We start from the raw sequence: 6,962 nt of genomic DNA on the forward strand, positions 1-6,962 counted from the left end.
CTGCAGGGTCCTTTTAGGGCAACCTGGCCCCACACCTATTTTAATTACTCTAAAAGGATTAGGAACTTATTTTATCCTTTGACTCTGCTCACCCCCTGGCCTAAGAATCTTTAGAGTGATTAGACTGTTTTGGTGGGAGTGGTGGTTTCATTTTGTTTTTAATCCTTTACCTCCAAATGGGAAGGATGGCAATCTTTCAGCTTCAGACTTTAGCTCTTATCTGCTTGTCTTATGTTTATTTCCCACTGATTCTGTTGTTACTGTTCATCTATGCAGGGTCTGATCTCCTGCCCTAAAATTCCACTTTTATTTTACCCGGTAGGCTTCTCATGGACTAATAGCTTCTTATGGACAATTGAGCTAAATTTTAGGTGAACAAACACCAGTGTAGTCAGAGAGGTTCAAAAAGCCTGCAGATTTACTTACTTCTAAGCAAGACACATGAGACCTTTAATTATTTGCCCGTGGTTTGTCAAATTTGCATTACACCATGCCTGGATTGAACAAATCCTAAAATCTAAGGCAAAATCAATAGGTGTAGTCTTTCAGAGAAGACAAACTGTGTCATTTCTGCTGATAATTATTCTTTATTGGAATATGGCAAGCTGGTCTCCAAAAAGGTAACCATCCCAATTCTCTGGCTCGTCTTTTGTAATGGATTTCAATGTTCCATTTTCCAGATATAGGGAAGTGAATTGAATTTCACAAATTGCCATAGTTTTGAGGTGTTTGTTTCTTTTTCTTTCTCAACTCTATGGTAAAATAGACTTTTGACAAAGATAGGTTTATAAACTTATTTCTAGCGTCCACAAGGGTCCAATGTTTATTGCTCCTGAACTAGTTGCCTATCAAGGTACTTAACATTATTCCCAGGAAGAAAACCCACACTGGATATCTGCTCACAGTTTTATTTACTTTTAACTCATTTATGATATACATGATATAAAAGTCAAATATACATGGGGATCTGAAAGTCAAAATTACTAGCAGGAACTAGGAACTCTTCATAGAAGTGTTCAAAAGCAAGATTTCTTTTCTGCAGAAAGTGTGGCAGTTCCTAGGCTATGGAAATTTTTAATAAATATATGTGACGTTTTGATCTGACCCTCAAGAATTTGTGTTATATGGACATACAGAGTGGCCTAAATATCTGTACAGTGAGAAGCTCCACAGATGAGTCTGTTGTAACCTCAGATTGAGATCCTCTGAAGATTAAGCACATCGTGATTAGCTTCAGAGACGAACAGATTTGTACTGGATTTTGGCTCCATCATTTTCCTCAGCTTAGTTATCTTCCATATTTCTTTTTCCACAGTTTCTTATTCTCCACATATAACTAATAGTTCAGACTAACTGACTGCTAATATGCTAAATGCTTTAGGTTTGTTAATTCATTCAGTCTTCATAATAACTTTCAGATTATTGTCTTCATTTTGCAGATGAGTATACTAAGGCTTAGAAAAATTGAAGAATTTGCTCCGAGTCAAACAGCTGTAAAGTAGCAGAATGGCCTACTGAATATGAGTTTAGGAAATGTATTTTTATTAATGTAAATCTCAGTTTGTTCCCAAAGAAAGGTAGTTTATAAATGTATATACAATAAAAAGATAAATTTGGGGAGGTGAGGAAACAGGCACAGGTAAACAAAAGGTAGGAAAATAAGGTCACACTATGATTTAATTGCTTCACATCTATGCTCTGAAATTACGTACTTTTGCTATAAGGGTGCCATAAATGTCACCCAGTGTCACCCTGTTGCTAGTACAGAGAACAAAGGGAAAATCCACCTTAGCATTTCCTTCACCTCTTATATCCAAATCAACATTGAGCGACTGAACAACAATAATACTCTATGGGCCTGATCATTAATATATCAGTTTGCCATCTTTATTGTGAAATGAACAGGAATGTTCTAAGAGAAAACTATGAGAGATATTTGCTTGAACATTGTATCAGAAATGTTTGGGCTTCCATTGAACAGCTAGTTTGATTTTTTATTTTATGTACTGTGGCAGTTTTCTGACTATACGACTGGTCCTTTTTGTTAACCCGCAACACTCAAAGCTGAACTAGTAGCCCCAGCTGAGTGAAGTGCAACACTTTATGGTATCATTTTGCATATTCATCTCATCCCAGGAGTGTCAGTTTGTTTATATGATTGTGTGTGGCTAAACAACGAGATAGGAGATTCTTTTTCCTAATATCTTGAAGTCAGGAAGTTCATGGTTCCCAGTGCTTCTTTATAGATCAAAGAATTCAGGGCCAAGGTCTCTAAAAATGTTTCGGTATTTCCTTCATGGGTTTAAGATTGTTCCAGCTGCAGGCGTCATGCCTTTGTTTTCAAAAGGAAGGAGGAAACGACCAGAAGAAACATGATCGGTCCTGATAACAGATGTTCCTGCCATCTATTATTTCACATCAAGCCTCCTCCAAACTGAGCAGCTTGAAACAATTTATATCATCACATATGCCTCTGTATATTACCTAAGCTCAACTGACTATCCTCACTTGGGATCTCCCGAGTGATTGCAGTCAGGCGGGCTGGTGCTGTGGACAACCGAAGGCTTCCCTGAGCTCAAGAGTCCAAGGTGACTCACGTGGCTGAGTTGATGCTGCCTGTTGGGCGGGAACTCAGCTGAAATGCCTACACTTTCTCATAGCCTGGCAGATGGGTTCTGAGATGGAATGTCCCAAGAGTAATTGATGAAAATGACTGAAGCAAAGACCTTTAATAACCTGGTCTCAGATGTTTTTGAATATTGCTTCTGACACATATTCTAGTGGTCAAGAAAAGAACTAAGGTGTACTCAGATTCAAGGGAAGGAAATTACAGCCTGTGCGGGCACAGAGACAAGGGATCTGTGGTGAACATTTCTGAAGACTGCCCACCACATTTCCGGCTATCAATATGCATGTTTGTCCGGCATGCAGAATAGACTGATTCCTCTTCAATATGTCCCAAATTGTATTCCATTATGACACCGGTTTATAGTGTAGGAGTCATCCTTTAAAGGATGAGCATGGGATGATGAGGGTCTAATTTCTCAAATGCAGTTTCTTGAGTATGATTTCTCTCTAGTGGAAGATCTTTGAACTAAAGAGATAAGCTATCTGCTCAGTAAACTCAGTAAGTTATCTGTTCAACACACTTATATTACAGTGTTGTTACAAAGGTAGGAAATTTGCAAAGCAAACAACAACTCCAGTTTTAAGAGGGTGGAGTCTCACAGGAGGCACACTGCAGTCACTCATCTGCAAGAAGTCTGAAATCTACCTGTTCCTCAATTGGGCTGAGTCCTGCTTCCCAAGGAAGAGTCTCTGTGTCACTTGGGCCTGCCTTCCAGGTTTTGACTCTGCTCTCTAATGCTTCCCTTTTCATTTAGAACTGGCCTGTGTTTGCTGCTGAGTAGCTTTCTCAGCCTACTTTCTGCCTTTAGAAGGTTGGAGACCCCCAAGGGCTCTCTATTAGTTTGAGTTGCTTCTATCCCTTTTAGCCCAATTTTATTGGGTGTTCACTCCATCAGACAAAAGCCATCCCCACAACTTTTTTCTTTTATTTTAGGCTGAAAGACTTGATGCTATGGAATTATATCCTTAATATTATCAGGAATCCTATTTTCTAGTTAGCAAAGTCTACAAGACACTTTGATATTTGATATCATAGGAGTCTTTCTGTCTTGGTTGAGGCCCTACCAGAAATGTTTCTGAAGTATCAGTAAAGGGAGCTCTAAAGACACCATTGAACCGAACTTTATCCTCCTGCCACGTGTTATTGGAAATATTCTGGATTTGAGTTTTGCCCTGAGGACATTTCTTATTTTGAGAAGCCTCTTGCTGCTTGCAAAGACTGGAGATGATAAACAGTTCTATTTTTGAGCCCAGTAAATCCTACCTCTCTTCCCTTTAAATTCATCTATGAAACACTGAATATTTTTTTTTAAGCTAATTCTTTCTCTGTATCTTATCTTATGCATCTAACAGAAACCAATCAGCACATTCAATATTCTGCTTGGAAATCTCATTTGCCTGATTTATCAATTCATTAGGACCATTTTCTACATTACCGTAGCATGTCATCACTAAACTTTGTCCAACTAAAAGGTTTCATATGACCTAGTTTCAAAAATTCCTGACCATCACTCCTGCTATATCCCATCAGTCAAATCAGTCACTAAGTCAATCCCAGATTCATGAAAAAAAGAATTAGACTTCACCCCTTGATATGATATATATACATACATGAAGGAGCATGCATGTAAAGAAAAGGAAGGAATTTATGATGGCCATCTTTAGAGATTATCTATGTCGTCAGAAAAATAAAAATTCCCAGAAGTCCTTAACACACGTTAATTTTGCTCATTGGTGGGAATTGTTTCAGTGTTTGGTACAGGTATAATGCAGACACTAGAAAATGTATTTAGAGTTGTTTTTTTTCGTTTTTTTTTTTTTTCAGGATCCATTGCAAACTCAAACAGGAGATACGATGAGGAAGAAGGGCTTCCCTGGTGGCTCAGATGGTAAAGAATCTGCCTGCAATGCAGGAGTGCCAGGTTGCATCCCTGGGTCAGGAAGATCCCCTGGAGAAGGGAATGGCAATCTACTCCAGTATTCTTCCCTGAAGAGTTCCATGGACAGAGGAGCCTGGCCAGCTACAGTCCATTGGATTATGTAGAGTCGGGCACAACCTAGTGACTAACACTTATCTTGAATAGAACCACCTGTAATCCAATGGAGACATCCCAAATTCTCTTCTAGTTGCTGCATCCAGCTCAAAGTTCAAGATGTGTAATCTTGATGACAGGTAATTTCACCATTAGGACCACATGCAATTCCTGCTTGTCTGGTAATTATTACACTACAAGGTAAATTGTCCCCAAAATATGCACAATGTTGGAGAAAATATAGATGAACTGTAATGAAATCTTCCATTTGGAAAGAAAGGATTAAGAAAATACAGAGAAGTAATACCCATAATAACTTTCAAACCAAGCTGATAAGAACAGCAAGGACTCCTTGAACTAGCGGCAGAGTAGGAGCTCTGGGTAGGCCAGTGTTGGTCTCAATCTCTTTTTATGGTCCCTGGCTCTGATCCCTGAGATGCTGCTCAGATCTGGTACTTCAGGCTGTTGTACTTTTCAAAAGCAATTGCCTATTACCGTGTGTTTGTGCAGACTGGAAATTGTTTCATACCTTTTTTAGTGGCGCAATGACAGTCCAAGACTTTACAATCCAGACTGGGTGTTTGATCACTTACTGTATTGTCAGAATGTTAGCAGATTACCTGTGTCAGTCAGTATCCTACAGATACAACTGTAACCAAAGATATTACCTTGGGCTTCCCTGGTGGCTCAGCTGGTAAAGAATCCACCTGCAGTACAGGAGACCTGGGTTCTATCCCTGTGTTGGGAAAAGCCCCTGAAGAAAGGAAAGGCTACCCACTCCAGTATTCTGGCCTGGAGAATTCCATGGACTGTATAGTCCATGGAGTCACAAAGAGTTGGACATGACTAAGCAGCTTTCACTTTCAAAGATATTTAGTCCAAATTTTTAACCTTGAATTTTCTCTTTACTGAGTAGCCTTTTAACTTTGAATAGCCTCTTTACTGACTAGCCCTTACATTCTGCATGCTCTTCCTCCCTTACCTTAATGGCCATTGCCTTGAGGTAATTTAACATATTTGACCTATAAGAGTCATTCAGTTGTGGCCAACTCTTTGTGACCCCGTGTACTTCGGCCTGCTAGACTCCTCTGTCCATGACATTCTCCAGGCCAGAATACTGGAGTGGTAGCCTTTCCCTTCTCCAGGGGATCTTCCCAATCCAGGAATTGGACTGGTGTCTCCTGCGTTGCAGGCGGATTCTTTACCAGCTGAGCTACCAGGGAAGCCCAAGGACACTGGAGTGGGTAGCCTATCCCTTCTCCAGCAGACCTTCCCAACCCAGGAATTTAACCAGTGTCTCCTGCACTGCAGGCGGATTCTTTACCAGCTATGCTACTTGGTTGGGCCAAGGCCAAATCCTTATCTCATTTTTGCCTTCATACTGTTCCATTTGCCTGGCTGCCTACCAGTTTTACTGCTGCTTTGCTGCCTTTGCAATGGCTTCTGTTTAGGGTATAAAATATGTTTGTTTGTTTAGCCTTCTGAGGTGCCAAATTGGAGGATTCTCACACAATATAGATGTTTCACTGTAGGGAGAGAGTGTTTCTCTTACTAAAGTGGCCTTTCCCCCTATCTGTGCTCCCAAGCTATCTACTTCCCATCTGGGTTCATCCGGCTGTTGTAGACTTTTCCTAAAGGTGGCTATAGAGTTAGCACTAGCCAACATTCTGATCAGTCCCCACTGCTCCCAACATTCAGTATCAGTCAGAGGATAGTTTGGTTCAACTAATTTATCAGATAATGATCTGACCAAATATTTTCCATTGTATATAAAGTGTGACCAGTTTTCCAGTGTCAAGCTTCTAAGACTTGAATTTTCCTCTTTCTACTTTCTCCATTAAGTCAAGTCCATATTTTAGTTCCAGTTTGTGATCTGGTAACAATTACTGAATTAAGTGCAGTGCTTACGTGCAGAACAATGTGTTTTAAATAATTTAATTAGCTACAGTTAGTTCACAAAAACCCCAGAGGAACCAGGGAAAAAATAGTTCACAGAGAAACATTACTGCTCCCATGGCTTGTCACCTAACACTTGTAACACTAGGCACTTGAAAACAGAAACTGCTACAGCTGCCCCAGAATAACAGTTCTCTCTGGTTATACATGCCAGAAGATCAGATCTCCCTACACAGAGGCTGACTCATTTGGCTTCATTCTATTGCCAAACTTCTGCTTGGTGTTGCAAAGCGGTCTGGGGATTGTAGTCTTTAGCTTTACAGCCTCAATTTACAGAAAATCAAGCAAAAAGGGATGCAAGTGGATATATAGAATCAGCCACACTTGTTTTTTAATTGTATTTTT

This window comes from Bos javanicus, chromosome 7 (assembly GCF_032452875.1).
Source record: "Bos javanicus breed banteng chromosome 7, ARS-OSU_banteng_1.0, whole genome shotgun sequence".
Lineage (NCBI taxonomy): Eukaryota > Metazoa > Chordata > Mammalia > Artiodactyla > Bovidae > Bos > Bos javanicus.